Raw genomic sequence first — 9,162 nt, forward strand, 5'->3', positions numbered from 1 at the left:
GAGAGCCCTTTCCTCCCTCTCTCTTCCAAGCAGGTCCGGGTGCTATGTGCGTTGCTTCAGGGGAGATATGTGCCTGCACCCTGCTCCAAAACCCTGGGAGCCTTCAGGGCAGCACTTTGAACGTTTAAGCAGGTACCTTTTCTTTTCCTTTGAATGCTTAGCCTCTTAAATCAAATCTAACTCAGGTTCAGTGCAAACTGACGAGGGAAATCCGGAGCTGCTTGGGGCAAAAGCTAATGTGTTAAGCACTGAGATATAGTCCAGATGTAGAACTCTCCAGGGCCGCAACGGGTCTTTGAGCTGCTTGTTTGACACCTCTGGTTTAGACATTAAAAGTCCCACCGGGGAGGAAATCCTCATGGCCTGAGTTATGTGCTATTTACGGATGGGGCTCTGGGCAGCCCTTGAAAGAGCTTGTAATAAAACCTGGAATAATAGTAAATTATTAGCATAGACTAGGAAAGGGGCTTTATTTTTTAAGGCAGCTGGTTTTATGGATTTTTTTTAATGCTGGATGAAGATAAAAATCCTTCTGCCTCTCAGGAATAAGAGAATGCAGAAGAGGCAGAGAAGTGTGTGAAAGCTCCAGGTCCCATTTGGAAAAGCACTCGGCAGGCAATAAAACCATGTTTCTCGAGCTAAATTGTTTGCATGTGATAGCAGAGGCTTTTCCCCCCAAGTCCGATCTGGGGCTCACACAGCAGTTACTGGCTGGATGCTTCAGCTTCCCATTCGGAGCCCTGTGAATCTCTCCCTCTCTCCGCTCCTCTCTGCGTCCCAAGTTTTTCCTTCTGTTCCCTACCTATGAAGTGCCTTCCTCCATGCTCCTCTTTCCTGACTCCCTCCTTCTGCCCTGCCAGGTGATCTTCTGCAAATCACTTCTCCTTTTCCTCCAGAAGCCCTTTTGGGGAAAGGGCTCCTGCCACGGCGTCCGTGCAGGACCAAGTGCTACTCTGCACTGTGCATAAGTAGCAGCCAGGGTTTGAGTTACCAGGGAAATCGCAGGTGTGGTATGCTGCCACCCCAATATCTCCTGCACCCTTCCCAGCTCGGGGGGTCTCTCTCTGCTCCAGACATGCCTTGCACGTGTCCCAGCCGCTTCCCGCTGCTGCCAGGCTGTGTGACAGAGCCCAGCACCTCTGCTCACCGTCCCAGCCCGGGCACCGGGCTCTTTGCGGGAGCACTTATTAGCTCTGGTATCTAACTGCCTGGGAGCTATGGGAAGGGGATTAAGTAGTTGCTCATGTCTTTCCCAGCTCACTTTCACCATCCCAGGAGTGAATCACAATGGATTTTATTCTTTTTGACTCTCCTAAAAAAAGGAACTGACCTTTAATTTGCACAGAAATGAGTGATTTTCCTAAGCACACTGGTGCAATTACAGGGGTTTTCACCCTCAGGAGGGGAATCACCTAGAGAAGAGGTGTTCAAGCACTTGACAGAGTACAGCGATATGGAAAGCTTTCGAGCCATGCATCTGCCACGCTCCCAAAAAAAGGTGAGCCGACCACTCTGGATGCAGGCAGTGGCCTGACAAACGTGCTTCCCACTCGTCCTTCGGGCTGGTAACACAAACCCTCCACCCCGGGGCTGCATTGCTGCGGCTCAGGGGTGAATGACGCCGTTCATACAGCAGCCACACCTTCCTTCGCCTCGCCGGCTGCCCAAAGCCAGCACGCTACGCGCTTGCCAGGAGAAGCCAGAGCCCTCATCTGCTCTTTGCCCATGTTCACATGCATCACGAACACGGCTGTCATAATTCTCCCTAACCTGAGTACTTTAAGGATGATAACACAGTGTCTGTATGGCTTTCCTCTCCCCTGATATGACTGGAAGTGGCAGGCTTTCTCCTGCCCATCACTGCCTGCCCTTGAGTTGTCTTCTAAATGTGTTGCTTTTTTTATCTTCCAGGGCTTTATTTTTTTCTTGTCGCTCTGTTTGGTAGTTTATTTTCCTCCCCACTTGGTGTTAGCCATTGAGACAGAACGTCCAAAGCAGCTACAGGGCTCGTTCGAAGGGTGAGAGAACTGAAAGGATGTTTTTTTCTATTGGTGAGAAATGCTGCTTTGGAGCAGTCATTCTCTTTGTATCAAAGAGGACGTGTCCAGTGAATGCTGTGGACTTCACTGGTGCCAAAGACTTGCAAGGGAGTGTAGTGACAGCTACGCGCCCACACAGCTGAGCAGAGAGCGGAGCAAGACGCTGAACTGCCACCTCCGCCGCCGCCCCGCTCTCCATCCCCTCTCTTCCCTGGGATATCACTGCACAGCCTCACGAGACTTCACAAAGCCAGGCTGTGATCCTGGCTACTGCTGGAATGGACTTAATGATTCATGAGGAAGCACAGGGGACCTAAGTATATACAGGAGGCCAGATTTCCTAGAGAGCTCTGTTCACATATAAGTACCAAAGTAAGGGCCAGAAAAGCACTACATCCCAAAGTCATCCCCACAGCAGCTTGGATGCACAGGCCTGTCTTGGCTGTCTGGCCCACAGAGATGAAAAGCGGGAATCTGATCTGCCGAGGGATTTGTTTCCCAGGGAGAAAGGAATGATTTAGCTCTCTACGTGAAGGTCCCCTCAAGAGCAGTGGAAAGGAACCACGAGGAAGAAGAGGAAGGCTGAAGAGAGAAAGGGCTTTTTTGCTTAGGAGCTGCACAAAAGTGTCTCCAGTCCTCCTCAGCTGTCCCTAGACAAAGCAACGTACCACGAGGGTCACAGACTTGGCTGGTATCAACCGTCACAGTTTCACAGACCTCACTGTAGATTTGCTCGTTTACAACAGTCCAGGCGCATCCCATTCACCCTGCTCATTACAGCATTACACTGAAGATTGCAGAGGAATAACCCAGAGAGCTTTACGAAGTATGCAGAGGGACCACCAGTAACATGCAGCCACCGCTGATGCAGAGCGTGGCTGGGATCCAAAAGACACAGTGGCACGGCACAGAAGTATGGGGGTGAGGGGGAACTCAGAGGTGTCCCAGTGGGGTACCAGGTCTGTCATGCTTCTGAGTCACTCCAAACAGCCCCTGCCTGAGCAGCTGCCTTGAACTGATCACGGAGGTGAGATGCCAGTGCCCAAGTACTGATCTCTCTGACCTGCTGACTCATTTGTGCTAGCACTCCAACAGAAGGGACCTGCTCATCTTGCCCATCCAGTCCCTACTCAGGCGTGGCTGCATTATTTGCTCAATGATTACTGAAATAAAACCATCATTAAAAGCAACTCCTTCCAACTCGCCATGTATGTGGCTCCCCTCTCCGCTCCCGGTAGGAAATTCCCTGAGGTTTGAGCAGGCTCCTCCACTTCCACACTGGTTCCTCCCAGGTCAGGGATGTCTCCAAGGAGCTGCTGCTCTGTAGGGTTGTGTTGTGTCCAAGCAAGGAGCAGCGTGGGGCTAAGCCCCTGCTCAGAGTGCAGCTCTGAAGCCTGCACGCTCCAGGTTTGTACCTTGTGCTTCAACTCGTGAGCAGTGTGGCTGAGAGGGTGGTGTTGGGAAGGAGGAAACAGAGGAGGAAGGATGGGACTTGTACACTACCGGAGGCATTAACTCAAAACTGGCTCCATCTCCCCTGTTTTATTAGAAATGGGGGCAGGAGAGAGCAACAAGCTAAGTTAAAAAAATTACATTTTTCATACCTATATATTCCATATAAACACAGGCTAAGCCTCAAAACAAAACAGAGAGCCATTAGAGCACATCTGTGTTTTCCAGTTCAGAGCTCTTACTGCATTTGTGCGTGGTGCTGTACAAATGCAATATTCCCACTCGGTGAGCTTGGAGCTGGTCCCCAACTCACTGAAGCCAACAGCAGCAAGTTCAGTGGCATGCTTTGGCATTGGCATGCTTATCTTATTCCTCAGACAGCAGGCTCTCGCAGTCTAAATGCACCCTACATCCTGGGAAACTTCTGGGGAAGCAGCTTTTAGGGTGATACAGCTCCTCGTGTAGGAGCTGTGACAGCAGCCCTGAAACACATGTCCTAAAGATTGGCACTGGCTTTCATCTACCTCCTCCAGCCCAGCCACCAAGCTCTGCCACAGCGACGCCTGCTTCTGCTTCCTAACAGCAGAGAAACCCCAAAGCAGAGAGCTGTCCCAGAACACCCCCACCGCTAATGCCTCCCCGTGCCCCGGCAGAGCGAGTGACCGGAGGGACAGATAAGGTGTGCTGGACTGGCTCAGCGCGCGCCTGGCCGCCTGCGTGTCCGAGCGTGACGCACGCAAGGACCCAGCAATGGGAGTGACAGAGGTTATGATATTGTTCACATGCTGCCAAGCAGCCGGGCAGCAGCCAAACACGAAGATTATACGGTAGAAGGAGACACAGCCCTTCTCTCTGCCTTTGATGTAGTTTTTATTATATTTCGGGCAGACACTGGAGAAAGACAAGTCACAGAACTCGCAAAGACTAATTTGCAGGCATTCTGCAGAAAGATTTTCGTTTGAAAAAACAGATATTTCACCCTTTCTAAGCAGCAATTCCGTCTCACTTTTATTTCTGTATGGTACAGTAACATCTTGTGACATTCTAGTGGCTGCAGAGAGAGGCAGAGCTCTTCTGCTAACTCATCATGATGTCAAATATGTGAAGCCCAAGAGATTCAGCTCAGGTGTATAAAAGAGTTTATTCCGCCTTTCCGAAGCAATGGAAATTCAAAAGCGGGACACCATGGGATCTTGCTGGGAAAGTCTTTTGGAAGCCTCAGAGAAAGCAAGCTGACATTTACACAATACTTAAAATATATTAAACTAACAAGGATTTTTCTCGGAAAGAGGGTAAATTTGGGTCGGAACTACTGTTTGCTCAGAAGAGGGTAGGAAGTCTGTCTGTTTACAAGTATGGATTTGTTTTTTCCTGTAGCATACACACACATAGTGGTCTCATAGCCTAATCCTGAAAACATTTTTATTGGAGAGAGCACTTGCTATAGGAATTGTCCTGCAGGATACATAAAAAATATTTGGACTATAAAGCTTTTACATGGATATGGAGATAGCAGTATGCGTCTGAGAAAAAAAAGTGCGAGGAAGAATCATTTCAAGTGCTTGCAATGTAGATATTCCTAAATTAAACCAGCTCACAGAGAGAGCCCCGATTCAGACACAAACCCTATTATTGTTAATAGCACTGAGCTGATTTTCATGAGGAAAGAAATCATTTGTACTGCTCTTAGAACCAAACACATATATTAAAGTATTTTCCATAGAATCAATAGGTATGTAATCCCTCAAACTGGTGGTTTGGACAAAGACTACGGCAGCACGTCTAGCAGACTCTATGGAGGACTGCAAATGAATTTCACAGACAACAGTTTGCCTTGCTTCATCCACAATTTCCTGTGCCCACCTTGGAGACTAAATTAGACACACTTGAAGCCCTCTCTTTAAAGAGAAGGGATTCTTCTCTGAATGGGAGCAGCCATGCAACGGGGAGCTGGGAAATGCCTGGGATTTCTGGCTTAGCTTTTGATTCCCAGGGCAGCTCAGCTCTTCCTAAAGGCAACATGTCAGAACATTGGGTGTATGTCTTCCCCATTTTCCTGTTTCATCTCCCATCTCGTGACAAACGAGAATAGCTGGGCCCTCCACTATATATGCTGCCAGCGTCCTTTCCTAGAAGGGGAAAAAAAAAACCCGCACTATTCGATCCTTTGAGGAAACAAAAGAACGTTTGTGTCTTGCTGGTTGCTTTAAACTTAGCAAAAACTCACTGTGCAGCTCTGTATTTGATTCCCCAAGGTCTGTTCATGTCCATTCAAACTAAAGGGGTGCACTAGCGACAGGAATTTGCCAAATGTTCGCTAAATATAACCAGCGTTTTCTGCTGAGGCTTCAAGGAGGTGGATGCTCCTGTGGATAAAGCTCAGGACTTAGGCTCAGCAAAAGAGCATTTTCCTGCCACTCATCATTGGTGCAAGTGCCAGTTAGCTGCAGGTCTCCAAAGGCATTTAGGCACATAGTCCCCTTTACTGGTTACAGGAAGAAATGGCTGGACATGACACGGTAGTGAAAATTAGCAGTACAGTGTAAATCAGGTGCAGGTTTGCTGAGGTCAGTGTAATTCCCCGAATGTGAAACTGGTATGTGATGGGAACCATGTCGTCTGATTTCAGAGACCTGGCCAGGCTGTTGGGGATCCTGGCTAAGCCCCCCGGACACTTCTGTTTGGGGTACTCGTTGGTACTAGGACAGCAATGAAGCGAATCTGAAAAATGAAGGCTGCCAACCACCTGCGAACCTGCCGCAGGCTTCAACACAGGGCTGCGCGTGAACTGCGGGCTGGGTACCTCACTTTTTTTTCCATCTCCACTTTGCAATTTAGGCCCAGAACAAACACAAGCCTTCACCCATCTCTTTCAGCTACACGTCCTGGAGCAGGACAACTGCATTCAGTGAACTCAGCACCTTTATGCCTCTGATTTTCCCTGGCGGCTCTTCCTCAAACCTTCACCTGTCTCACGCAGAACCTAAACGAACGCTTTCCTATCTCCAGCCCAGATGTTTTCTCACTTGCAATACTTTCCACCAGAAGTACCAAACTATAAAACAAGGCTGGAGAGGGAAGGTGCACACTTTGCTTTAGAGGAATCCTGACGCACTCTGAATAGCCCTTTCTTCTCTTTTGGTATGTCCATCCTTTGGGGCTGAGGCCGCTTCCTGGCTTGCATTTTAAGCTCTTTGCCAGCACAGTTACCATCACTGTTGGCTGTAAAAGTTTGAATCCAACTTTTGTTAGCCCACTCCTTAGCAATGAACCCAGTCACCCCAGCTGAGATCTGGAAACACTCTCCACCATCTGACATATGTTCTAACTAGCAGGGGTCGGCACATCTGCCTCCATCTCACATATTTGCACATGGCTTCTTGCCCAGACCAGGTTCCCAGGTATCAGCCGCAGCAAGCTGGCCTGATCTGTGCTCCACCAGGCTGCTGTGTGTGCTGCTCGAGGCTCCAGAAGAGGAGAGAAGTTGCAATATTACGCTGCAGCTGGGACCGTGCTGCCAAGCAATACCCTGCCTCGTCCAGAGGGCTGCCACACTGTGCTGACCAGCACGATGTGGTCAGGCTTACAGTGCAGCTGGGATAGACCCAGCCTGCACTTCAGCCAGACCCCCAAGTCCTGCTGGGACCTCCTTTTTGGAAGAGCCAGCAACGTAAGAGGTACCCTGATCATCAGAGGAGACTCGCTCATCACAGTAGTGCAAGAGGAGAGACATCAACATCCCACATCACTTCTTTTAGTGGCCCCTGCAAGAGCTGCCTCCCTCAGCTTTACGAGACGGAAATGGTCAGTAAGAGTGCATGAAGGCTTACTGGAGAACCCCCAGCAACACCCCAGCCACACAGCCCACAAACCCCACAAAGAAGCACCAACAACAGACTCTCCTCCCCCAGCAGGTAATTGGAATTACTATTCGCTGTGAGGAGCAATCCTTGAGTTATTAGGGTTTAACAGCTTGGCTAATTCACTTTTAACAAAGCTTTTGACCCAATGTGACAGGAAGATTGGGGCTGGTCTGGCATTCGCAAGGGCACTTCAGAAAGGAAGGAGCAATGAAATGCAGAGCCATGCTAAGAGATTGTGGCTATCTCAGCCCAGAGCTGTGTTAGGGCTGAACGCTGTCCGAGCAAACAGCCTTCCAGTGCAGTAACACAGACAGGCAGCATGGAGATGCTTCCAGCCCCTGCACTGGCTTCTTCAATGCTTTGGGCTTCCCCTCCCCCCCCCAAAATTGCTGCATAGGTGAAGATCCTGAGCAATTTTCACAGCTTCTGTGGTGGCACCTGGACCAAACCACTTTTGCTAAACCTTAAGAGTGCCCACCGGAGTGCCACCCTGAGCGTGGCGGGTACGGTATATGTTAGGGGCAAAGGACTTTGCATCCTCACCCACTGGGAAGAAAGCTGACTCATTAGTGACTGACCACCATGAGTACGGAGCTGAATTTGGATTCATTTCTGTCCCAGGTGAGGAATACAGTGACATAACTAAGAGAAAGATGGCCAATATTGCCTTTAAGAGCTAGCACCCCTCTGTGTATTTTCAGTGTTAAACCGAGCCAGGCTGATGTGGACCTCACAGCAGGAATAAGCATCTGTGTGGCCGCATTGTCGTCTCTTTGCAGAATGACTTTCTTCACTACAAGGGGAGATGTGTTCAGCAGCCTGGGGCCCACCAGGGGTATTGTGCTGCTTACAGACTTTAAAATAAATAAGTCTTGATCCCTCAGCTAAAACCCTCCGCGGCATCAGTGTCAACCTCTGTCTGTCCAGGCCTGGGTGAACACATCCTCCAGTCCCACTCTGTCCCAGGCCTGTTCGCAGCGTTTGAACTTTACTGACATTGTCAAGACACAGAGTCCACAAGGCAGCAGCTTTGTTAACTGACTTTCTTGAAGGGACTGCGACCCAGTGTGGGAGGGTGAGGGCAGCCATTTGGAGAGCAAACAAGAGCAGAAGAGAGAAAAATGCAGTTTACGACGGGCACAAATGTTAAAGCCTGCGAGAAACACAGAGAACATTAATCCATTAAGAACCAAATGGGTGCCATAAATCAGGAATTTTTGTTATATTCCTATGGTTTATAACTCCACAGTACTGAGCGTTTACCCAGCCTGCAAAGGAGAAACTAAGTCTTAGCCTTCTGCACAGGCTTTGTACAACAGACTTCACTAAGGAAGAAGTTTCTTATGACAGTAGTTTCCTCACTGTACAGATTTCCATCCCTTTTCCATCAGAAAATCTCCTCTCATCCATCCCTTAAAGAGTATGCCCAGCCGGGTGCTGTTGCATCTGCACTTTTAGGCAGCAATTCCAGAGACTAAAGAAAGACTAACCTGTGCAATTCCCACATGTCGCATGCTAGCCATTTCCTCCCTCTACATTTATAGCATGCACTATTCTTGATTAGCAGAAGGGATGTTGGAAGTACCTTGGGTAATTAGCTAGCAAGAGAGAAGGATTCATTCCTGAACTTTGAAGCGGCAGAGCGTGCTAAATGTCAGGATGTGATGTTGTATTGGCGTCACTTCCTCTCTTTCAGTCTCACCTTACAACCTTCCTTTTCTCTTTAGCCGACAATTAAATCATTCTGCAGAGGGCTGGTGACATGGTATATTACCCAGATCCTGTTTAAAAATGAAACTCGCTGGACT

This window comes from Calonectris borealis, chromosome 23 (assembly GCF_964195595.1).
Source record: "Calonectris borealis chromosome 23, bCalBor7.hap1.2, whole genome shotgun sequence".
NCBI classification, from domain to species: Eukaryota; Metazoa; Chordata; class Aves; order Procellariiformes; family Procellariidae; genus Calonectris; species Calonectris borealis.